Consider the following 27,521-nt stretch of genomic DNA (forward strand, 5'->3'; position numbering starts at 1 on the left):
TTGTCAAGAAAATATATTGAGATAAATGTTAAGTGTACCTATACTAAGTATTGTCAAACAACTATCATAAACTGTTATCTCAGAATATATATATATTGTTGGGTTGATGTTTAGACGAGTTGTATATACATTATGTACACAGCCATGTATCACCATCATTGATGGCGATCCGATGGATACATCTGTTGTAGAGTTGTCACTGACTCAGACGTACTTATAAATATAATTATTCTCTGTGACTGTATATGACATTACTTTGTAGGATCCTTTACTATAGATAATTTAGCTGATCTGTAACAATAACATCTTCATGCCTTATATATCATGTACTGTAGTACGCCGCTAGATTAAAACTGACGAGGAAAGGTAACACACGGCCAGCGAAAGCTCTTTTTATGAGAGCCCAGGTGGTCGTGTGGTCTAGCGGGACGGCTGCAGTGCAGGCGATTTGGCGTCACGATATCACAGTAGCATGGGTTCGAATCCCGGCGAGGGAAGAGCCACAAATTTGCGAAAGCAAATTTACAGATCTAACATTGTTGGGTTGATGTTTAGACGAGTTGTATATATATATATATATATATATATATCAATTAGATACTTCATTGTCTCAAGTCGCCATCCAGGTAAAATGTAATTTTAATATTTATTTTTCGATTTTATGAATTAAATAATTCTATAAAAGAACATATTTGTTCGTTAAAATAAGAGAAAAACATCCAAATTGTTTCAAAACTCACCACATTTACCAAGTTTAAAATAGTTTAGACAAGACGCGCGTTTAATCTTCAAATTACTCATCAGTCAGTGGCTGGAATCAAAAAAGCAAAACTTAGCAGGCATCACAAAATTAAAGAATTTACTAGTTTAAGAGTGTTCAAAATAACTCACTACTAGTCAAAATAAAATCACAAAAATACTCCGATGAAAATTCAGAACGGAAAGTCCCTAATCAGATGGCAAAACCAAACGCTCAAACACATTAAGGAAACTTGATTGTCATGTTTAGATTTTTTTGTCAGATTTTCGAAATCCTCTGGTTTTATCCATTTGAAGCTTGAAAAAATTTGGCCGGTGACCCCATTTTTCTTTTTGTAAGTCTTTACATGTATAATGATAAGCCATCTGTAAAAGTCTTATAAAATTTTAATTCCTTTTTAACAGTTTTTGAGAACTTCGACTTGTCAATAATGAAGCTATGAAAAGTCAAGAGAAAAAATTTTTCCCGCCAAAATTTCAATAGCTAATATCTCGAAAACAAGCACGGTGACCTATATTTGTTTTTGCTCTTTGGATTCCTTTATTAATCCCCTATCTATATAAACTAGTGTTTTGAAAAGTTGATTACTTTGAAACTGAGAAGCGAACTCCCTTAAACGAATGTATAACAACTGTCATATTCCTGATTTGGTACAGGCATTTTTTAATAGTAAATGTTGGATAAAACCTGGTCTTAAAACTAGCTAATTTAACAACGATGTGTATTCAAAACAAACAGAAATGAAATGGAAAAATGTCTCAAATAGGGAAACAGCAGTCAACATTGTGTTATAATCTTAATAACTATAAACACAAACAAATGTGTAACAAAGAAGCCCAATAAGGCATGTAGACAACATTTACAAAAGCACAATAACGGGATGTAAAAGTACAGATCAACGTCATATGTATCAAAGAAACACAAAAAGGCGTATAAACAAAGTACATAAGCAAAACTAAAGACAAAAATTATCGTATGACAATAACACTTTGAGGGATGTATAAGTACAGAGCCACGTCATATGTTTAAAAGAAACACACAAAGGCGTATAGACAAAGCACATTAGAAATATCAAGTCAATATCCGAACACGATTAAATTAATGGACAACGACTCCAAAAAAGAGTATTTATTCATTTGACAATTCTTATGTCCAATGCTTTTTTTCATTGCACTTTATCCAAGCCAGATTTGAATGTGTTTTCAATACGCCTGTTCCAGGTTACGGTAGTAAATTTAATATGACATGTGACTTCCATCAACACGTGACAAAAATGTAGACATCCTCACTTCCTACACATGTTGAGAGAACGAAAGGAAAATTTTGATCTTTAACTGCATGGAATATTGGATATTTAAAATTTCATAAGCTAGTCACCCTTTTTATTCGTACGGGAATTGAGATAACGTCACTGCGGAACAAAAATTATTATATACTAGTACTACCCTACAGAATGACGATTCTGAAAGTGCTTGAAACTTTAACAGAGCAGGGATACAGGCGGAAGATGTATCTGGTAAAAGACGTCATAAAGGCGTGCAAAATTGACGATATTTTCCAGTAAAAGAAATGAAGGCATCATACCCTTATGTTATGTCTTAGTCATTGCGGTTATGATGACAGATAAACAGCAAAATAATGCATAGTCTTTTTGACGACAGTGATAGATAAGACTTTTTTTGTTTATTCCACTTCGTTATGTTCTTACAGGGTAAAGATACAGTTTAGTTAGAGAACATCGTCTATATAGCAGAAAGAACATCGTCTATATAGCAGAAAGTAAAGGTAAAGGATATTGCTACCTTCTTTTGTTTAATCCTAAGAAGTTCCTGTATGAAGTCAGCCTCATACAGTCATTGTCATTATAGATTGAGTTTAGAGTATGAACATTCGGGCACAAACATTTCAAGTTTTCAAATTGTTCTCTGAACGAGTCCTATTGAACGCATTCTTTCTCTGGAAGATGCATTGTATTTTAAAAGTTTGAAAGACTAATTGAATGTGGCCTAGGAGCGAAATAAGTTCAAAACAAAATTGCATTCAATATTAACGTTATTTCAGGACTGTTTTACCCGATTTCTGTATCAAGAGAGACAACTGTCATTTTCTGGCGTTTAAATTGTATACTAGTTTACTTTTCCCACATACTGTTAATTGTCAAGTCAATTGATAGTTTATCATTTATGTAATATATACGTCACACGAGTTGATTAACTATATAAATTGGGTAAGTACTGTATTTAATACACATGCAAGTTTAAAGGTTTATACAATAGTTCAGTTGAATAGGATATTATATGCATTTCAATGTTTGCATATATCCAAACAGGTATGCACCTTGATAAACTACATATAATATTTCCTTTTAAATTGATCCTCATAGTGTAATACCATAATGGTATTTTTAGAAAATATAGCAAAAGATAAAGGCAGTAGGAACGGTGGTGACTTCAAGACACCCATATCGGTAAGCTATTTCATCGGATTAATTGAGTGTGAATTAAATAGGTAAGGGATACATTTTTACTTAGGGACATTTTGAATATATGCATGCGAGGAGGTGTGGGTTAGTGTCAACGGCACATAACAAAACAAATTCTTAAGACTTATGAGGCTAACTTCATACAGGAACTTCTTGGAAGAAAAAAACAGAAGTTAGCAATATCTTTTAAAATTACTTCCCGCTATATAGATGATGTTCTCTTAAATAATTCAAAATTTGGTGACTACGTTGAACTCATCTATCCCATCGAACTAGAGATAAAGGATACAACAAATACAGTTAAGTTTGCCTCATATCTTGACATACATTAAGAAATGGACAATGAGGGTCGGTTGAAAACAAAACTTTTCGACAAAAGAGATGATTTCAGCTTCCAAATTGTGAACTTGCCATTTCTATGTAGCAACATGCCAGCAGCGGCTGCATACGAAATACATATCTTCCAATTGATACGATATTCCCGGGCTTGTATTTCCTTGATAGGGGGTTGCTATTAAACCAACCGTTCCAAGAGGTGAAGTTAAAATCATCCCATGGTAAATATTTCGGACGCCATCACGAGTTGGTTGACCGCTATAAAATAGCCGTTTCACAGACGATATCGGATATGCAGATTTGTTTTTGTATTCCTATGAAGCAGAATTTATCCAAGAATTGTACAGAAAGGAAAAAAGAAATTAGCCCATTCTTTTAATTTCACCTTTCGGTATATTGATGATGTACTGTCTGTTAATAATAATAGATTCAGTGATCACCTACATTTAATATATCTAAGTGAACTTGAAATTAAAGATACTACCGACACAGATAAATCTGCTTCATATTTAGACCTTTTTCTCAAAATGACTACTGATGGTAGGTTAAATACCAAAATTTATGACAAACGTTATGATTTTAATTTTCCTATAGTCAACTTTCCTTTTCTGTGTAGCAACATCCCAGCGGCAACAGCATATGGAGTATATGTTTCTCAATTTATACGTTACTCTAGAGGTAGCTCAAAGTTGTTGATTTTGTTGAAGGAGGAATACTGCTTTCTCAAAAGTTGCTAAGACAGGGCTATGAATCAATCAAATTAAGGTCATCACTCAAGAAATTTTACGGTCGCCATCATGAGCTGATTGGCCATTATGACAAAAGTGTGTCAGAAATCATATTTGATATTCTTCCTCAGTCATAATAACCTTCCATCATTACCGAACTGAACAAAGAAATAACACGACGGGTGCCGTACAAGGTGCAGGAAATACGTACCCCTTCCGGAGCACCTGATTTCACTCCCGGTTTTTAGTGGAGTTCGTGTTGTTTCTTATTTATTATATGTAACTGTTGATGCAAATGTCTTTTGGTTTTATGAGTCGTTGTTTACTCCTTGGTTTTGATTGTTATTGTCTTCCTTATGTCGTTACTACAATCCTATTACTTTAACTGTTTTACTATTGCTTAGTCTTTAGTTTTCCATTGTAATGTCTTGTTTACTATTATTTGTATGTTTGTCTTTATCTTTGATAGTCTTGGCTTTGTCAGTTTATTTTGGATCTATGAGTTAGAATGTCCCTCTGGTATCTTTCGCCACTCTTTTAAGACTAAAACTGCTATCTGTGCACTTTGATATATTCTTGGTTACTCATCAGGGGTTGCATTAAACACTCCAGGTAAATAAGAAAATGGAAGGATTTTGTAAATGATGCACATATTGTGACAAATCTGGACTTATTATTGTTATTATTTAACGTATTATTTATTGTATATGACATATATTTATTTGAATATTGCCGGGTGGTCAACTTCTCGGGAGTGCACAAACACTGATAAATGCATTGACTTTCATACTCATGATTTAAACTATTTGTACTTTGCAAGTGATAAGGGTCAGTTTTATATGTATATCTTGGTAATGTTTACCTATGTAATACTTTGATTATCCCGTCATGTAGTGATTTATTTTGACAAATATCGTCGTGAAATTCAACTTGTTTACATCTGCCATGACACCGTTCTGTACTTTCACTTTGCGATCTCATATTATTATTTGTTTAAGTTAACACTTTATCAATGCATGTGAATTGCGTATTTATTATGTTTGTGCCTCCCTTTTCATTAACATTGTCTTTATTTATGATAGAACAGGGTTTTCATTGATCTCATTTGAGTGTAAATTCACATTGCGATAAGACGTGTCACGGTACTTGTCTATCCCAAATTCATGTATTTGGTTTTGATGTTATATATATATGTTATATTTGTTATTCTCGTGGGATTTTGTCTATATGTGTTACATTTTAGTGTTATGTCGTTGTTCTCCTCTTATATTTAATGCGTTTCCCTCGGTTTTAGTTTGTTATCCCGATTTTGTTTTTTGTCCATGGATTTATGAGTTTTGAACAGCGGTATACTACTGTTGCCTTTATTTATTAAGCATTATATCTAATGCGTAAGGTTATGTAAATTACACCCAAGTTCATACGCCGTAGTGAGAAAGGAATTTACTGTCCGTTTAATTATAGCATTATATAGAAATGTCCTTTTGGTTTTATTTGCTTTTAAAAATAATTCGGACAAGAAGGACAAAATGAGGACAACTCAATAATGAGTATTTATTTAATAATAACGAAATCTGATTGTCCTCTTGAACATTTCAAGCCACAAGACGTAAGAAACGTTGCTTTTGATTGGATGATTTGATGTTTACTCTAACGTCATAGTAAGTGCCAAAAGACATAAATAGGAGTCTGTTGACAGACTTGTCATTCTGAATCAATCTCTAGAACCGTCAACTACCTTTTATATTGACCACCCGATTTATTGCTTTATCTGTTGAATGATGAATGTGTATTTGATGTTTATTATATTGAAAGAAGAAGTCAAAATACTACTAAAATAAATATCATTGTTATGTTTATTACAAATCTGTTTCTCCACAATGCCGCCACTGGACGTTAAGCAACAATCAATCAATCAATCAATCTCCACAATGCCGTTGATTCCACTCCTCCTGAATGATGGTTAAACAGTTTATAGTAACCCTAGGTTTGTTACAGTTTGGTGTCAGAAGTGGGATGACAAACATAACTGTCATCCAGTGATCGAATACCTCGCCTGTGATTTTTAAGTTTGATTAGAATATTAAATTTTCAACGATTTTAGTGAACTAGTAATAATTTTCAATGTCTGACGAATCTGATTCAGAAATCGAGTTTAATATGGATAAACGTGAAACGGTCGAGAAAAATAATGAAGACTCTGCATTAAATACAACAAAACAGGGACAAGGTGATATGGAAAGTGAATTTAATGACAACGTACGAGACGATATGGTTAGACAGAGAAATACAGTCGAGACGGAACGAAATTTTGAAGTTAATCCAGGTGTTTGGTATTTTGAAAATAATAGCGGTCATGAACGAAAATTGGGAAATGCACCACGATTTTGCCGTGAACAGTTGCCGATTGCTGGACATCCTGCTACAATTCGCCCAGATGCTTATAGTGGATCAGATGACTGGGAAGAATATTTTTCGCATTTTCAAGATTGTGCAGAACTAGGCAGATGGAGTATGGAAGATAGAGTATTGACACTTGCTGCAAGTTTAAAGGGCCCTGCGAGAACTTTTTATATGAGTATTCCTTCACATGAACGCCGAACTTACAGTATCCTTGTTCGACGCTTAGAAGAAAGATTCGGAAGTGCACGTCAACAAAACCGATGGTTATCACGTTTTGAAATGAGAACGCGAAATTCCGGTGAAACAGTTGCTGCTCTCGGTGATTACCTCCGACAGATGGTACAAAAGGCTTATTGTAATTTAGATTCATTGGCACAAGAAGTGTTGGCGCTCAATCAGTTATACAAGTCGATTCCTATAGAAATGAAATGTCGATGTGTAGATCGAGAATGTAAAACGGTCGCTGACGCTGTAGATATAATTGAAAGATATGAGGCTCTTTTGGGGGAGTCAAGTCAAAAGAAAACTAGTGTCCGCTCAGTATCCTATGAAAATTGTAGTGAAAATAACTTAGATATGGAATGGCAAAATAATGGTGACCCAAATGTCAGATTAATTTCCCAACAGCCAAATAATGACAAAACCATTCAAATGCTTTTAAGTAGAATGGATAAGTTAGAAAATCAGATTCGGAATACGAACAACCGATCCAACTTTAGATTTGGCCGCAACAATTACCAAAACGGGAGTAATACACAGAATCAAAGGACCTGCTTCATTTGTGACTCGCCTGATCATTTTTATAGACAATGTACTATGTCTAATGGTCATGAATTTAGGGAGAATAAACCCCCGAATTCACAGAATTTTAGAAATGTCAGACCAAATACAACTATGGAAACGGTTCAGTGAGACAACCGTCCGTTTATTCAATAGGTCGGGAGTTGACGGTTACAGAAGTCGTATTTTATGTTAATTAAATGATTTTTAAGATGTTGGAAATGAAATTCAGACTCAAATTATAAATAGCAGAATAAATCAAATAGGGTGTCAAGAAAAATAACAGATAATGGATTCTATATGCATGGTTCAGTTTATGGACAAACATAAGAGAACTCTGGAAAAATATGTTTTATGAAAATAATGTGATTATTTGTGATATTACCTTGATAAAATGTTGGAACAAGATTCATTATTTAAATTCGTACAGTACCAGTAAATTATCGAATATTAAAGTGACTAAGAAGGCAGGAAAAGTATTTCATATAGATAGACTCGCAGAATATAATGGAAACAGTTTAAAGTGACAAAAGAAAGTGTCTCATAATCTAACAAGAAGTAAAGTTAAAACCAAAGAAGAGGACAAGACGCCATTCAAAATTTATTGTGCTTATGTGTTTAAATGTGTATCGCTCGTTATTTTTTATTTTTTATGAATAAGATTATTCATGTGTTGAGATATAGTGTATATGAAGAAGTATTGGTGCAGTGTTGTGAATGCATCCAGTTGTTATGTGATATTTCTAGAAACGTAGCCCAGATTTGCCTATAGGGACTGATCACCCCAGAGTTGGTTGAAAAGAGGGGGTTTTCTAGAAAATTTGGTGGAATATTGTGATATTTCCAAGGTAGTTAATAATTATAGTTGCAGCGTCAACAAAAATTATTATTTGATGTTAAAGTGATACTGTGTTTTTGTAGATAAGTGGAAGAAATTCGTGAATGGCTCTAGTGTTTCTCTATGGTATTTAAAATGTGTCCGATGTCTTATCAGAAATTGCTATGAGTGTAATAGTGAAAATTATCTACAGATGACAGAAAGATGATTTCTCTGAAGACACAGAAGTGTGGATGATATAATTAAACAGTGTGAATATATTCCATTGAAGATTGAAGAGCATAGAGACTATAAGTGAAGAATAAAAGTACTGGTATACTGTTACCCCCAGAAAATACAGGAGTATTTTAAGACTTGGGTGGGGGAAATTGTGACAAATCTGGACTTATTATTGTTATTATTTAACGTATTATTTATTGTATATGACATATATTTATTTGAATATTGCCGGGTGGTCAACTTCTCGGGAGTGCACAAACACTGATAAATGCATTGACTTTCATACTCATGATTTAAACTATTTGTACTTTGCAAGTGATAAGGGTCAGTTTTATATGTATATCTTGGTAATGTTTACCTATGTAATACTTTGATTATCCCGTCATGTAGTGATTTATTTTGACAAATATCGTCGTGAAATTCAACTTGTTTACATCTGCCATGACACCGTTCTGTACTTTCACTTTGCGATCTCATATTATTATTTGTTTAAGTTAACACTTTATCAATGCATGTGAATTGCGTATTTATTATGTTTGTGCCTCCCTTTTCATTAACATTGTCTTTATTTATGATAGAACAGGGTTTTCATTGATCTCATTTGAGTGTAAATTCACATTGCGATAAGACGTGTCACGGTACTTGTCTATCCCAAATTCATGTATTTGGTTTTGATGTTATATATATATGTTATATTTGTTATTCTCGTGGGATTTTGTCTATATGTGTTACATTTTAGTGTTATGTCGTTGTTCTCCTCTTATATTTAATGCGTTTCCCTCGGTTTTAGTTTGTTATCCCGATTTTGTTTTTTGTCCATGGATTTATGAGTTTTGAACAGCGGTATACTACTGTTGCCTTTATTTATTAAGCATTATATCTAATGCGTAAGGTTATGTAAATTACACCCAAGTTCATACGCCGTAGTGAGAAAGGAATTTACTGTCCGTTTAATTATAGCATTATATAGAAATGTCCTTTTGGTTTTATTTGCTTTTAAAAATAATTCGGACAAGAAGGACAAAATGAGGACAACTCAATAATGAGTATTTATTTAATAATAACGAAATCTGATTGTCCTCTTGAACATTTCAAGCCAAAAGACGTAAGAAACGTTGCTTTTGATTGGATGATTTGATGTTTACTCTAACGTCATAGTAAGTGCCAAAAGACATAAATAGGAGTCTGTTGACAGACTTGTCATTCTGAATCAATCTCTAGAACCGTCAACTACCTTTTATATTGACCACCCGATTTATTGCTTTATCTGTTGAATGATGAATGTGTATTTGATGTTTATTATATTGAAAGAAGAAGTCAAAATACTACTAAAATAAATATCATTGTTATGTTTATTACAAATCTGTTTCTCCACAATGCCGCCACTGGACGTTAAGCAACAATCAATCAATCAATCAATCTCCACAATGCCGTTGATTCCACTCCTCCTGAATGATGGTTAAACAGTTTATAGTAACCCTAGGTTTGTTACAATATGTTAAATGCCGGTCCTAAGAGCGGAATTGTGTGTCAGTTGGTGTATATCTTAAATTAATGTTAAAGACCACTTAAACAGATACCAGACATCACCCCTGAGATTGTTTACTGCGATATAGTACATGTACACTGATCTCCAAACACCGCTTACTCCGAGATGTACAAACAAAGATATACAACAAAAGTAATGTTCAGATGGCTTGGCATAGTATAGCCAAATAAATGTTTTAAGCTTGCACTTCAAGTACAAATAAACTTAAGTGTATCCGTGCTTTGTGTTCAAATGTATTTTGCAATCTGTGCATGTTGTAGTCTTTTACGATTCTTTATCCCCTTTATCATTCCGAAACTAATGGAACATATTGCTGGTCTTCTGATAAATTTATTTTGTAATATCTTCTTCTGAACGTATACAGCTTACTAAAATGGCTTACGTAAATATTTTAAAGTGGACGGTTAAGTATAAACGGAAGATGACGTAATTCATGAAATAAAAAAAATGATCAATTAGTATAATTTCCTTATGTTATCCATTGTATTAGATTAAATTCAAATCGAAGTTTTTATTATAACTCTAAATTATAAGAATATATTTCTTTCAGGCTTCATCAAAAGCCATTTATGGAAATTTCTGTAATATGTCAAGACGTTATGACCGATGAAACAGTCTGTATACCATGTGGTCACAAGTTTTGTAATAGTTGTATTATAGAATGGAATCTACAAAACAACACATGTCCAAATTGTAGAACTCGTGTGATCTCACTCTTATTATCTGTCAGTATATATAACTGGTTAAGACGTACATTAAGTAAGTTTATTATTAATCATTGCTTTCATGTTGCTATGCAATTAAATTGCAACCTCACACATTTAGTAGATAGTTTGATTAGGCATGCTAGAGTAATCCCTCTACGTCTGTAATTGTAGTTGAACTTGGATCCTGAACAATTAAATCTTGCAAAATAGTTTCCACGACAAGTATGGTTAACTATATGCACATATGTTTGTTATTTGAATATCTGAGTATATATATAGTTACAAAGTAATAAAATAGCTTAGACTGCAGTGGCGGATCCAGGAGTAGGGTTCAAACCCCCTTTTTTGGAAGATCAATGCATTTGAATGGGGACATATAGTTGGAACCCCCTTTTTTGTCCTGAATTGGAAGTCGCCCTTTTACATGTAGTAATTTGCTTTTTCGAATCATGTAACAGGATATTTTTTTTAAATGATTGATGTTTTTCCGAATAACACTCCTTAGGTTTGTTGAAAAAAACGACCGGAGTGTACATAAACCAGAAAAACAAAACTCAATGTCAAATAAGGCTGAGAGAGTTGCAGGTTCACTTTTATCGCAAAAAAGGTTATTAACTGGATTTTACAGTCAAAATAAACTGAAACTGGCACCCTTTTTTTTTTTAAGTGGTCAAAATAATTGTAAACATTTGCTTAGAGGAACAAAATGATACGTAATACAATTGTTAATTCTTTCTTACCTGTATTATTCTGTTATAATTTATGGTGGAATGATATCCTAAATCTAACTTATAATAATGATAATGATCTTGACCTTTGATTAAGAACTGAAAAAAGATTCACTTCAACAATCAAATTAAGGGAATACTTTCAAAAAAAAATTCTTTGATATGTAAAATTTTATCTGTATCCTTTACTCATAAGGCTTCTTCTCTTTCCGTACATCATCCATTGGTATTGATAGTTTCGTTACAATCAAGGAAGGGAGCATTAATGGACAAAAGCATTCATTTAAATCATTTTATTATGGTTCAAAAATATCTGACGCAATCTTGTGTGAGAATCCGAAAACTGTTTTTGTTCTTTACCTTTTTAACCTTTTGTCCTCGAATCTGCATCGAATTAGACTTCTTTATATAGTGTTCACACACATACACTTGTTTTTATCTTTTTCAGACATGGTTTATCGACGTCATCATGCCAATGAATCTGTAATTAGTAATCCGGCCATCATATGTTTTATTACATGCGCTGTTCCATTTATCTTAGTATATGGTGATATGGGCATCCGATACATGTATTCCCCAATATCCAAAGGATTTCAGTATACACTTCAAACGACGAGAAACGTAACATTTGAGAAAACAGGAATGCTGTTCAATGTAACACTCGTTTCGGTACAAATATATCCGGTTTTACAAAATGCGGTTGAATGTTTTGAAATATATTTCCACGAAGAGTTAAGTGTATTTTTTTCCGTTTTGAAATTTATTCAAGAACTCTACCACGTGCTCTTACAAATTGCCAAACTAATAACAGATGGAGTCTTCAATGAATTGTTACAACTATATGAATTACTATCTCTTATTGCAACTGATATGTATCACTGTTTAAAAGAAATAATATCTTATGTGGTTTACCTAGTGGTTGACGTGGTTTATGGATTATGGGATGTTATAAAAGTACTATGGGAATTTGTGAAAAATGTTACTCCAGTACTTGGCGGGTTTATAGTTCATGCTTGCATGGTTGGATTACGCATGCTGATTTATTACAACATAACGCATTTGGTATTAAACTAATAGATTATATACTTTAGTTAATTCGTACATTATTATGAATATTGTTCATTAATAAGACCTTACAACTGGTTATTGTGCAGCAATGAAGTAGGGTATATTTTCGAGGAAACGGACACCGTTAATCCTAAACCAGGATCCTTGTCTACTTCAACGATCGCGTAGGTTCTATCTACACTAACAGTGATCAGAATTCGTAAAACCATGTGATAACCAAGGATGGGAGTTCGAATAAAAATTCCGAATGCATGTTCCATGTAAATGCCATATACATGTATATAAATATAATAAACATATTTATATATAGTAGTAATAAAGGTATAATCATTAAGATTCACCGACTACTGTTTTTGTTTTTTTCGATATTTCTCGATGTATTGAGTGATGTGTAAATATGGTTAATTAAATTGCATCTGTCTTGGTACTGTTTTATTTTTCCTACTACATGTAGTATGTGTCACAGGGAATGTATGACACAGGGAATGTGATATATTTTAACTACTCGATAGTCGTTTCGGGAGAGTAATTCCGTACGTTCTCATGTTATATTCTTGCAGTTGTAATCACTTGAAATGTGTTCTTGCTACCATTGCTGTCTGTATTCATGCATGCTACACACACAAAGTCATTATTTCTGTTAATAATTTCCATTTCACTCTAGAGAATTTATTATGTATTGAACAATAACTCCAATCTAACTGGAATGTTTAGTTCTTTCCCTAATGCTTATGAAATTGTCATAATGCACACTCACTTCCGTCTTTTCCCTTATATTACTACTATCGCAAGACTCTTTTAAAATAATAGCTACTCGTAATTGTTTCAGTTCCCTGATTATACAATGAGCGTACAATCAATTTCTTATATAAGTTTTTGAGGTCTTGACTCACAACAGACATAACGAGGAAAAGCTTGAATAAACGAATTTTAGCTTCTATAGGCACTACTCTAATATAAAAAAGTACATATACGCCTTGTCAAATTTCTATGTTGGTCTCTTTGGTAAAGCCTATGTAAAATCCACTCCAGAATTTGTTAAGGGGATACTTCCTGTAATCTGATATACAGTTAAGATCGGCTGCATGAAAAGTACGATTTTCCAATATCTTTGCAGCAAATAACGCATGTTGTGAAGAATATCTTGACAAATCATCGTGTTGTTGGTATCCAAATATTTTGTGTAATGGAAGTAAGTGACCGTAACATTAACTCATATACAAAGGAATTGTTGATGTTTGTCAAAGCCGTCAGTTTAGTTAACGAATGATTTGCGTGTTGTAGATTCAGCAATGTTCTGGAGTCTACAATGCTTGAGTTGGGAATCATCTCGTTACATTTGATATGACCAAAATGCGTCTATGAAAATTTCTCATTGTCAAACTAGAAAAACGTTGTACGTTAATGTGTAGTGCTATTTGAAGACATTACATTTCATCTGCAAGTGTAGACTCCGAACACTCCGATTCAAGTATTAACTGCTTGCTGTTTTAATTGCAATATACAATAACATCTTGCAATCCCTTAATCCTACCTATATTGTATCCAAATTCAATTCATACGTATGATGTAGATATTTGTTTTGTTTCGTGAGTCTCTATCTCTATCGTAATATATACATGTTTCAAACTTTGAATAATTATTATATTTTTAAAATGAAATACAGTAAAAAATACAGTGTGTGTAAATACAATATCAAACACAAAGGTTAAGGTTCATTCATTATCTGCCTTTCTCGTACTTTCTGTTTACATGTAGATATTTAAATAAACTAAAAACAGTATTCACGTTTACGTTTACCTTTAATACCTATTTCTGGAAAATACAGGACAGATCGAAGTCCCAAGCAACACTGGTATTTGATAAATCGCACATCTGTAAGTTATTCTACAGGAATTATTCTGTGTTTTCATAAATTACGTAAGGATTGCACCGTTTTAACTTTTTTGGACTTGGAAAGTTGAATAGTTTTCCACGAGTATTCAAAACGTAAATATATGTGTGTGCTGCGCTTCTTTTTTTAGCTTAATTATACTTATGTATCACCTTTTAAAGAAACGAGAATAACAGGATCACAACGGGAAAAAATATATAATTCCTAACCAATGTTATCTGCAATTTTTATTTTGATTGATTAGTGTGTCCTTGTTAATAAATTTAACATCTGCATTATTAAAAACATCCGGTTTGAATAAGGCGGATTCGGTATACTCAAAAGCAAGTATTTTAAGCTAATGTGTAAATGCATGTACAAATGCTTATTGTTTTAGCACACGTTTAAAATCATGTACCAATGATAGTGCTTTTTTCGCAATATGAACAAACGGTCATGTTTAACTGCATGTGCAGAATCTAATTTTTTGTCAAGTATGAGTATTCACGTTTTTAACAGTCTGAACCAATGCTAATCTATGTCAAGTATTGATATCAAAAAAAGAAGATGTAATATAATTTACAATGAGACAACTCTCCTCAAGAGACTAAATGACACAGAAACGAAAAAGCACATGTTTAGCATCATATACCAAGGGTATATTTTTGTTAAGTATGAAAAAGCATAGGTTTAACTGCCTCCACTAAGGGTAGTTCTTTGTCAAGTATGAGCAAGCACATGGTTACCCGTATGGGCCTAAAGAAATCTTTGTCGAGTATAAAAAGTTATACGCCAAACTACCTATATATACAAAGGCAAATTCTTTCTCAGTTACGGTCTTTGTTTATTTTCATAATATCTCACAAATATAACAGTAACGACTCAAATATTGAACAGTAAACACATCAGTCAAATAGACTACACTACAGACATATCTGAGACAAAGAAAAACAACAACAGTAAATAACACATGGTCGATTTAGTCTAACTTGGTAGCTTCACAACATTTGGCGGGATTAACCACGTTTACCATTTGCATTGACTTCTCCTTTGCATATGTAGATCGTATATATAGTAAATCAATAAGAAAAAACAAAAACGTGCATAGTGAAAATAAAAATGAGAAAGGAAATGTGGAGTGCATTTACCAAAAGAATTACCACGAGCTTAAACAAGGAAATAAAAAGGCTCATAATTTTGAAACAGTTATGAAAAACAGTATTTATAGTTTTGATGATATATTGTGTATTTAGCTCACCTAGCAATAAAGACCGAGTGAGCTTTTCTAATTACTTGCCGTGACACATGACCCCCTCTGACACTACTGGGACATATTTCACTAAACTTTGCCACAATCATAGGGTATCTAGTTGAACAAATTGTGTTCGATGTCCAAACCTGCCAACTATCACGGCCGACATGGCTCAAACAGAACAAAGGGATAACATGCAAGTTTGGCCCATAAACGGCTATATATATATTATTAGTGATAATCTGAAAGCAATCAGAAATGTTCAAAAGATGAGGTCTACCAAGTGTCTATTTTCTGCAAAACTTTCAGACGACTTTTTATAGAAATGATGAAGTTTACTGATAATGGTCTTTTTCCAATAAAAACTAAAATAGATAAAACAAAAATTTAATTAACAAATAATAATCGTTTGGATTGATGTTAGTTGGTGCAGATCTAACTCTGTATGAGCATTTTATGTGACAGTAAATGTTATCTTTCATGAAAGACACAGAAGTGGACATAATCTCTTTAGACATGCATAATTATCTACACTAACACGGGTAGGAATGTGTACTTTGTCACTCAAATTTTATTCATATATACTTAAATCATGACCGATGTCAGTACTTCTTGTAAGGATATATTTTGCTATCTAATGAAATATATAACTCATAGAATGAAAGCGTATTTTATTGCTGGTTTTTCGTATTCATGGTTAGAAGATAAAAATTTTCATTAATCGTTTCGAAACATGTGCTAATATAAAGGTCTTTGAATATATCATCTTTGAACCTATTTTAAGCAACAGACTTTAACAACCAAGATAACTTTACAAACTATACTACAAGATAACTTTACCAACTGAGTTGATGATCAACACTATATGTGTTACTAGATCATTATTTAAATTGTGGATAAGTTTTAAAAAAAATTGTAGATCAGGTTTTTTTTTTAATTTAATTGTTTGTATTTTAAAATATGAGGCTATGTACTTAGTACATTCTCTTTCAGGCTTCAGCATTTGGGATTTATGGCAACATGTGTAATATGTCCTGAGACCATCACAAATAAAACAGTCTGTATTCCATGTTATCACGAGTTTTGCAGCAGTTGTATCCTAGAATGGAATCTCCAAAACAACACCTGCCCACTTTGTCGTACAAATGTGGTTAATGTACAAATAGTTCCATCTTTACTCTCTGAAAGTAATCAATATTTAAATAATATATTGAGACGTTTACGAAATTTTAGTAAGTATATATTACTATTATGGAAAAGATTGTTCGGTAGTCTTAATATGCCGACAAATAATATATTTGTAATTGTATTTTGACTAAAGGGACATATTAAGATAGCTAATATCTGAGCTAGTTAATGAAGCGCTTTGGTTCTACTTATAAGTTCTACAGCTCCGTAAATTTTTATGACAACGTAGTAATTGCTTCTCTTATCAGTCTTAACATTAATTCCGTTCCTGTTGAATTTATTGTTGTCTACAATATTTTGTCATTTGATGATATTATGAAATGTTAAAGAAATTACATCCTCAAGAGGAGCAAACATTTTGAAATAATCAATAAAACTCAAGCCTGATTTTTATCATGCAAGTTCACATGGTAGAAAGACATGTAAAAACCCAAGACGCGTACATCTTATTCCAACCCGACCAGTCTTTTCCTGAACTACTTAAAGCTGTGTCCTTAAGTAAAAGGCCAGTCTTTTGTTTGACCGGCCAATTATTTCAACAGCAACCAATTCTGAGGCAGTTCAAATTCATTAAACAAAAGTATGAAAATATCTGTAGTCGACAAAATAACTTTAAAATGAACTGCGGTGCGGATTAATATTATTATGAATGTATACTATTTTGAATTTTTTCCAAGAAAATAATAAAAACGCATAACATTTAAAATCTACTGTGGTGTTTTCCTTTTTTAATGCATTGTTATATTTGTTTGTTTTATAGTGATTAAGATAATAACACAATGTTGGATTGCAGTACCCTTATTTTTGACATTTTTATCCATTTTGTCTGTTTGTTCGCACATCGTTGTTAATATGATGGAATTTTAAGCGACTGTCATACAAGTGACATGTTGCGCTAGCTAAAAACCCAGGTTTAACACAACATTTTCTACATTAGAAAATGCTGGTTTCCTAGTCAGGAATATAACAGTTGTCCATTCGTCTGATGAGTTTGAGCTTGTGATTTTGACATTTGATTAGGGAATTTCCCTCGGAGTTAAGTATTTTTGTGATTTTACTTTTAACTCTTTCAAGTCGAACTTATTAGTTTATAATTCTTCAAACAGTTTGTTTAGATTTTCCAAAACAGGATATGAAAAAAAGGAAAATATACATAGAAAAAAAGGAACAAATACATAAAAAAAAATGTTTGTCTGCCTTTTTATTTCACGCTAAAGACCAATTGATATAACTCTCGATAAACCGAATCACCTTCTTTAAAGAAACACTAGGTCTTTTCAGACACAGCTTTCATTCATCAATATCAGTACCATTTAAGAATGAGCGATGATTCAGCCATCGAATATGTTATTATTTTCGCTTTAATTCCATTTATCTTAGTTTATGGAAACATGGGCGTCAGATATATGTATGAACCTATTTCCACATGTTTTCATTATGGGTTTGAATCAACGAAAAACTTTTAAAACACACGGAACAGCAAATTTGTTTTTCAATGTGACCAATATTATGAATCAGCTAAATCAGGGTTTTCAGAATGTTGAAGAATGGGTAGAAACATTTTTTCAAGCGGAATTTTGTGTGTTATCTTCCTTTTTCAAACTTGTTCAAGAAATGTACATTTTACTGCTACGAATCGCAAATTTGTATACAGATGGAGTCCAGAACCTAGTGTTTAATTTCATGAACGGAATATGGGATGTCTTAAAAGAAGTATGGGAATTCATGAACAAAGTTTTACTAGAAGTTGGCTGGTTTGTAAGCAATGCTTGCCGGGTAGTATTACGAATGGTGCTTTATTTCAATATAAATCGTTTAGTAATTTATCTCTGTAAATAGAAAATAGAAATGTACATTTGGTGTAAGTATGTTCCGTACGCAAAAGTATAAAAATGTTTATTTTTAAAATTGAGATCAAGTGGTTTTTTTTTTAACATGCACATATCTTTTTATTAGTTGTTTGTTCTGCGGTTTACATGTTGTTATGTACTTTATATTTTTATTTATGCATTTCTTTGTGCTGAGTGTTCTTGTGTTTGTTTTTTGTTTTGTATTTCTGTCAAATAGTGTTGTCATTTAACATTGCCATATTATTTTGAGCTTTGCATTGGCTGTCCATAAAACTAGTGTTACGAATTTACAGTTTATGAATATTGTAATATTTTTTCAGTTATGTATTTTTCAATGTATCTCTGAATTTACCCATTTGACCCTCTTATCGTTGAAAACATCATTGGAAATCATCCCTTTATCACAGGTTGTTATAAGACGCTTCAAATAAAATGTTTTTGTTAGGGTGCTATATTCGAGGTTATAGTTCCTAGTATAAATCAGTCATTTCAAAATAAAGTACAGTATAATCTAAAAGTCCGCAGATAGTCTGTATGTTAAAAAAAAACCATCACATTTCTTATTTTCTAAACTCTCAAAAAATGTTTGTCAGCAAAAATCTACTAGTATGTCCCTTGTCAGTGATATGAAATGAAAACTTAGCCAAATGATCAATTATGTTCATAGTCAAAATTATTTTACACATTTTTGGGCAACATGAACGCGAAATGGCAGTAACAGGTAAGCCAAGGAAGTAACAGTTGAGACTCAAATACTTGGTCACACAAATCTATAAAAAAAAGTTTTAGTATTTCATAGGGATACAAACCAGAATATATGTATTGTAACATTGTATATGTACCATACATTCATGTATCATCTTCCGTTTCCTCGCTTACCCTGAAGTACGGGCAATATCTAGTTGACCCGAAGTCATAAAAATGGGTATAAGTCAGATGTCATTTCATTATGTGAGTTAGTCCTTTTACGATTGTGCTAAGAATGTTGGTTTTTATCTCGTTGTCATATTCTCGTCCAAATATACATTTAAATTGCAACTGGGCGATTACCAATCACCAATCCCACCTTCCGTCATACCATTTTAGATAAGGTTAACATTGTAGGAATGAAGAGCAAAACCAATTTTATCTGTTAAACCCTTAGTGAAACATTTTAAAAGAACACAACAATACATTTGAACAATAAGCGAAAAGAATATTTTCAATTGTCAATGATTAATACTGTAGTCTTGCCAAGGTTTTTGACCACATGTCCGTTTCCACTTCATAATTACTCGGAAGAGTCTTTGATTTTGTTTTGCTTAGGAATGATAGCCAATATTCTGCAGTGGTTGTACTAGCATTTGTTCTTTAGTGATTTTAATCAATCAAAGTTATTGTTCTTTACATCTCCTTCAATTCTATGCATGCACACTGCATATAAATCTGAGGAATCTTTCATATATCCTGAATATGTTTTGCTCTCATAATCTACAATGACGTACTTGTGAAGACAGATTCAGGGATGATTTCATGCTCTATATCAAGTTCTCCTTAGTTTTTATTCCTTTTCAGCAGGCTTAAGCTTGTTTTTTCCAATAAGGACACAAAATGGTTTGAAACCCAGAAGGCATAGTTCACATCGAAGCGAGTTGAGATCAACCTCATGAACAACGGACGACCGGAATCTTTTCCAATGACTCAATTCTCCAATGAAGATCTTTCCGTACATAACATGCATAAGGATTCCTTTTTTTGGGATACATTGACACTATTGGTCATCTGCCAAATGCCCATGCATGTTTTGAAATTTCTTATCTGCACTATTGAGGGTGTATTCATCCGAATACGTTTCAAAACTTTTCAAAATGTTTTTTATTCTGGCTTATTTTAAAAGCCTTTCACGAGTAGTTTTTATCTAGATTTTTTTGTTTATTTAGAGCTAGCTTTTTTTCTAATATAAAACCTGTTTGGTTGTCATCAGTAGGAATATGCCGTCATTACTATAATCGTGTCAGGTTGGTAAATTAGTTCAACATATTTGCTATCAAACTTTTGAAAGTCTCGGTAGAGTTTAGCCATTGAATTGCAATGCTGTTATACGACACAAATATCCATTCTCGGATAACTAACAGGTGAATGAAGCCGGCAAACTCATCATGTGCCGATGAGTGCCGTCATTAGATCTTCATCTGTTGATATAATAGTAGTTCTCTTAAGTGAATTTATATCGAGGAATGATGATAATCATTGCATTTTCCATTTCCACGGGTAAATCTATGCTTGTAGTCTTTTTCCGTTCTCTTGATTTGTTTGAGCTTTTGATTTTGCCATTTGATTAAAGACTTTCCGTTTGGAATTTCCGTCGAGTTTAGTATTATTGTGAATTTACTTTTTAAAATGGGGAATCGGTTAGTCCATTCAAAATTAGATTAACATAAGTCATGTTTGTTTTTTTTTTTGCACTAATTGTCACCGGATTAAGTAAACCAAATGGGTCGTATTATCTTTTATCAATATTTACGTTTGGTTGCATTTTAGAATAGTCCAATCTCATTTGTTAAAGTGTATAGAGATACCTCAGATGGTTTTCAAAATAGACAGCCTCTACTGACACAAATAAAATTGCATCTAATGATGTCTGTAAATTAACTTATAATGATTAATGAATAAATTAAAAAAATATGTATTTTGAGAACAACACACTATATACTTATGTAAACAATGTAGTCTAAACTGATAGCACCACTGTGGACGGGGCTTATTAATATGTTCATTATTTTAAATATTGTGAACTAATTAAAGAACATGCATTGCTGAAATACTATTGAAAAGGACTCTAGAGTGAGAAAAAAGATCAGAGGAAATTAGCCATGTTTAAATTTGTTACGTGTTTACGAACAGGATCTTAAGCGTCGATGTATTACAGTATTAAAATATTGAAATGTAAAATTAGACGTTTTTTTGGTTAGTACTTTCTTTATAAGAACGTTTTTGTTGGGGTATTTGTGAGTTTGTCTGTTTTAGTTTTTTAAATTTGGTCTTGTTCTATATCTATATGATGTATGTATCTAACATTTTGTTATTGAGTCCCAATTATTGTCACTTCAAGAATACTTCTGTTTGGGTTTGTCAACCTAATGAAACTATAAACAACTGTCATACAAGTGGAAGGTTGATACAGCCGAACATTTAGTTTTGTCAGTTAAAATGGACTTCCCCCTTTTTGAATTTACCTTGAAGTTCGGTATTTTCAATACTGTTTTCATAATATATAACAAACGTCATGTAGATTACATGTGTTCTATTTAACAGTCCAACTCATGACTTAATTTCAAGATTGGGAGAAAACATTTCCTAAATCCCTTTTGTATAAGTTATATTATAATGCAATTCTTACGTATACGGTACATTAATATTTTCTCATGTTCTTTCTCTCTCTCGATTTTGGTATTTGATGAGGGACTTTCCGTTTGAAATTTTCTTAGGAGTTCGGTGATTTTACTTTCTGTATTGTGTGAATCAAGTAATCTGTTTGCATCAAACTTTGATTGAATATAAATGAAATCATCATAGATACCAGGATTATTATAATATATATCAGAAATGAATATATATCTAATCGTTGTGGGTAAACACAGAAATTATTTACAAAGTTTCGAAGTTCATTCATTATCTGCCTTGCTTGTAATTTATCATTTTTAAAAAGGCTACTGTTTGCATGTGTACATGTAATAATATTTACAAACAGAACAATTTCCAGAAAATATAGGAAAGATTGAAATCCAAGGCAACATTGCTATTTTCATAAATCAATTGTCCGTCGTTAGCTATCGAACGGAATAATTCTGAGTTTATACATAGGTAAGGATCTCACTTATTAATGTTTATGGGACTGGCACAGTTGAATACACTTTCACAAGTAATTACTGTTTACAATTTTTATTTAATACCACATTTAACATAAGCCAAGTTTTATGTGTACAGAAATTTGAAAAGATTTTGATTTGACTGAAATAGAACGAAATGTATAGATAATCTTTGAAGAAGTACAAATAAGAACAGATATGCGTATACGTCAACGAGACGTTAACATAGCTACACAAATAATTCAAAAGTATAACAGGATTTTCCAAAATCATTTGACAGTTACACAAACCTAATCACCGACTCCTCTCAGACAATGAAACACAAATAAAACAGCGAAAAAGACATGCATGGCCAATGTTGGCTTACTTTAGTATAGGAAATAAGGTGGAAAAAAAGTCCATATTATAATGCATTTACTTTTCTTTTGTGTATCTAGACCATATTTTGTTAAAGTATAATACATTATAAAAACGTACATAGTGCAGACATGTGTTTGTTTTATAATGATAAAGATTATAGCAAAATGTTGACTGCTATACCCCTATTTTTAACGTTTGTACCGATTATATGTTTAGCTGACACATCTTTGTAATGAATTTTATGCCACTGTCGTCCAAGTGAAAGGTTTAGCTAGCTTTAAAACAAGGTTCAATCCACCATTTTCTGCAGAAGACAATGTCTGTACCAAGTTAAGATAATATTCAATTGTTATCCATTCGTTTGATGTGTTTGAGCTTTTGATTTTGTTATTTGATTGTGGACTTTTTGTTTTGAATTTTCCTCTGAATTCGGTAATTTGTATTTTATTTCTTCTAAGATGATGACCACTAGAATTAAAAAGCAGAGAAGTTATGAAAAGCACTCCTAAAGTTTTGATAAGATATCGAGTATTTGTCTCTACACACTTTATAACATGACATAAAGCATGGCTGACTGTCGTTAATTGTGGAACGTCCAGTGGAATTACTTTTATTCATATTCAAGACGACAACATTTCAACAATACAATAGTAAGATTCAGACTATTTGGTGTACCTTCATGAAGGGCACGAAACTTTAATATATTGTATAGGCTTCGGAATTATTTTAGGCAAATGACCTGATGCGAAGTCCTCCGAGAATAATTGCAAGGCTTTTTCAACATCAAAGATCCGGTTGAGATTAATCCAGGGATAACCATTATGTTTATAATATAGATCAAGAGATGTGGTTAAATATTTAGGTATGGCTACATGTTTTACCCAATTGCTGTCAACCATTTTGCTTTCCCCCTATTTGAAATGAAAATGTTTCATATTTACGTTAACTTCAATTTTTGGCGAAAGTGTCTAAAGTAGTATTGTTCGAACAAACATAAATCTACAGAATACAAAAAACTTGTTTTGATATCTTCAAGTTTATCATGACAATAAATCATGCATTTCATTTTTGTTTTAGTAAAATCATAAATGGAAAAGTATGCTAAAAACTACTTAAATAATGAAATGTACAGAATAGAAATTTTAACATTAGATCAATTTCAAGTTTAAATTTTAATTTTTATTGTGCATTATTAGTATGTTAACAATTTTCACATTAGCACATTTTATTATGTTTTTTTTTTAAAACTTAGGTGAAAGGTTTAGCTAGCTATAACACCATGTTTAATCCACAATTTTCTACATAATAAAATGCCTGTTCCAAGTCAGGAATTTGATAGTTGATGTCCATTTGTTTGAATTTTCCTCGGAGTTCAGTAGTCTTTTTAAAGGGTTCAATATGTCTTGAAAAATTATCAAATAGGGAATGGATTTTGTTAGTTTTAAATGTCAGTTAATTGACCTCATTTCCCTTTCATAACTGCCATTCTGCAGAATTAAAAAAAAAGTAAAGACAGAAATTGCTTGTTATGACCCAAGTTCTCCTGTTCAGTAAAAATCAAAAACACGTATATGTTGTCTCAATCTTCTGTGCAGAGTTATCGGTTCTTTCTCTCTCTGCATGGGAGAGAGATGTTGTTTTTGTTTTGATGGGTTAGACTTTTTATTCCTAATCCATCAAGTATATAATACCTCAAATAATTAAATCAATATAGAAACATCATGGGCAACTCATTTTGTTTTATTCACCATCAAATTGTGATTTCTGCTGTTTACAATGTAACTTAATTATTTGATAAAAATGATGATATTAATAGCCAGGGGTGGTATATGCTATATATTAACATACATCTAGTAAAGAATAATTGGTTAAAATACATGGATTTTAAGGCATTTTTAGTGCGAATTTATAGAATTCAGACGACAACACCTACTATCAATTTGGTAAAAGGACTCGAGGAACTGATGAACTTATGTCTAATCACCCGAACACTTAGTTGAATTGGTTGTGTCGTAAAGAACTCATTCGTGCTAGCAACCAAGAAACGTTATCATTGATGTGTGTTTGTGCTGATATAACCCTCTGCGAACAGAAGACACAGTGGTGCACAGAATCTTTATAGAATTGTATTATGATCTACACCAGTGCATGCAATTTATCACGTTAACTGTGTAACTAAAAAAGGAGAATTTTTTTAATGAAAACTTAAATCATCACGGCGGTCAGTGCGTTGTTGAGTTCTTAGTTGACTATCGAAAGTTACATGTATAAGCCAAGTCTTATAAGTTTTTATTGATCGTTTGGAAACAAATGATAATAAGAAGGTATTTGAATATAGTATCTCTTTTAAACAACTTACTTTAACAAACGAACTTAATATGTTTGAAGTAGAAGTTTCAACTGCGTAATGAACAACACTTTATTTGTTTATCATTAAAAAATCAGTATTTTAATTTTAATAACTTCTTAGTGTATAAACATAAGATGTCACAGGTTCCCTAATTATCTCTTTTTCAGGCTTCAGTAGTGACGATATATGGCAACATGTGTAATATGTCTCGAAATTATCACTAATAAAGCAGTCGGTATACCATGTGGTCATGAGTATTGTAAAAAATGTATCCTAGAATGGAATCGACAAAACGACACATGTCCAATTTGTAGAAGAAATGTGATTAACGTTCAAATAGTCCCGTCCGTACTTTCTATCAATGAACATTGCGTGAATACTAATTTGAGACATTCACAAAATTTAAGTAAGTATTAATTAAATAATCTTTCTTGCAAAATTTCACCCATAAGGGTCAAGCAATACAAACAATTAAACAACTATATAATTGAATACAATGCAGTACAATGCAATAAAAATACAATACAATAAAACATATTTTAAGAGTTCAATTATCAAATTTATGTAAAATACACAATCATAAGCTTGTCTGACATGGGTCTGACCCCTCAGCTTCAAAGACTGCTTAATAGAGACTCCAATATAAGAAACAAGTTCAGGGGTGGATTAAGAATGTGTTTTAGTTTAATAAATGCGATTTATGTTGAAATAATGGTCTTTTAGATAAGCAAAAAAACAAAAATGAAATGAAAATGCAATGCTATGTTAATTTCACAATACAAAAAGAAATGAAATTCGTCATTACTAACCATTAAACGAAATGTGAGTTTGGTAACCTTTGTCAAAATTTTAACCATTAAGGTTGACCATGGTTATCTTCAGATATCATTCATATTTTGTAAAATGTTTATTACAACTTAAAAAACATATTTGAATTTTTATAAAGTAATCATCCTTATTTCAATTCGCTGTATACCAACTTTGTACAAGGTATGATAATCCTCCGTTTTGGCCCCCTATTTTCTCACTTTTAAATAATTTTTTTTGGAAGGCTACATATTATGTTGAAATATTCCCTTAGGTTTGAAGTTTGTTTGGATGAACTTCAAACCCATTACTTTTTCAATGTTCTTATTCCCGACAGCCTTATACATTTTTTGCTAAGTTTGTTTTGATTTGTCTAATTAAGAAATATTTTCATTTGTTTTATTGTCTTTTCAGACAGTGCCTACAGGCATCAATATCAGCACCATTCAAGAATGAGCAATGATTCGGTCATCACAAATGTTATTTTGTTCGCTTTAATTCCATTTTTCCTAGTTTATGGCGACATGGGCGTCAGGTATATGTATCCACCAATGTCCACCGGTTGTCGATGTGTGTATGAATCAGTTAAAAACTTAGCATACGGAATTGCAGGAATTTTTATTAATATTACACATGTTATGAATAAACTAAATCAGGGTTTTCAAAAAGTTATGGAAGGTTTTGAAACATTTTGTCATGCGGAATTAAGTTTGTTTTCTTCCATTTTAAAACTTATTTGGGAACTTTACATTGTTCTGTTACGTATCGCAACTGTGCTAACAGATGGAGTCCAGAATCTAGTGATTAACTTTTTATATGGAATATGGTATGGAATATGGGATGTTATGAAAGAATTATGGGAATTTGTGACAAAAGTTCCACCAGAAGTTGGCAGGATCCTAAGCGATGCTTGCTGGGTAGTATTACGAATGATGCTTTATTTTAATATTAATCGTTTAGTAAGGTACCTAATAAAATAGAAAATGAATACGTACATCTTGTGTTAGTATATTTCGTTAGAAATCTTATAAAACTGTTTATGTTTCAAATTGAGATCTAGTGGTCTTTTCCTTTAAATTAGGCACATATCTTTATATTAGTTGTATAGTTGCATTTTATGTTTTTGTTGATCTGATAAATTAATATAGTAATAAGAAGAAGTGCTGTAATTGCAAATGAGACCATGCAACTCTCGACACGAGACCAAATTATTATAGGTTTGCAACTATAATGGTCACAGTAAATCCTTTAACAATGAGCAAAGCCCGTACCTCACAGCAAGCAATAAAAGGCAAAAAATGTCAAATGTAATAACAGAAGTTATCATCTATAGCATTAAGCCCCAAATATAGACAGAAAAAAGTCTGATAAAATCTTAACTTGAGGAAAACTCAA

At 32.1% G+C, this 27,521-nt stretch overlaps 1 long non-coding RNA gene across 1 annotated transcript; it reads left to right on the plus strand.

Annotated features, from left to right (window-relative positions):
- Window positions 1–3,117: 3,117 nt before the first annotated feature.
- On the plus strand, window positions 3,118–27,119 carry LOC139487880 (uncharacterized). The gene is made up of 5 exons (XR_011655896.1): window positions 3,118–3,227; window positions 10,646–10,854; window positions 16,717–16,955; window positions 25,487–25,725; window positions 26,541–27,119. It is a non-coding gene; the product is annotated as an uncharacterized lncRNA (long non-coding RNA).
- Window positions 27,120–27,521: the final 402 nt, after the last annotated feature.

The sequence above is a fragment of the Mytilus edulis genome, chromosome 9, assembly GCF_963676685.1.
Source record: "Mytilus edulis chromosome 9, xbMytEdul2.2, whole genome shotgun sequence".
Taxonomy (NCBI): domain Eukaryota; kingdom Metazoa; phylum Mollusca; class Bivalvia; order Mytilida; family Mytilidae; genus Mytilus; species Mytilus edulis.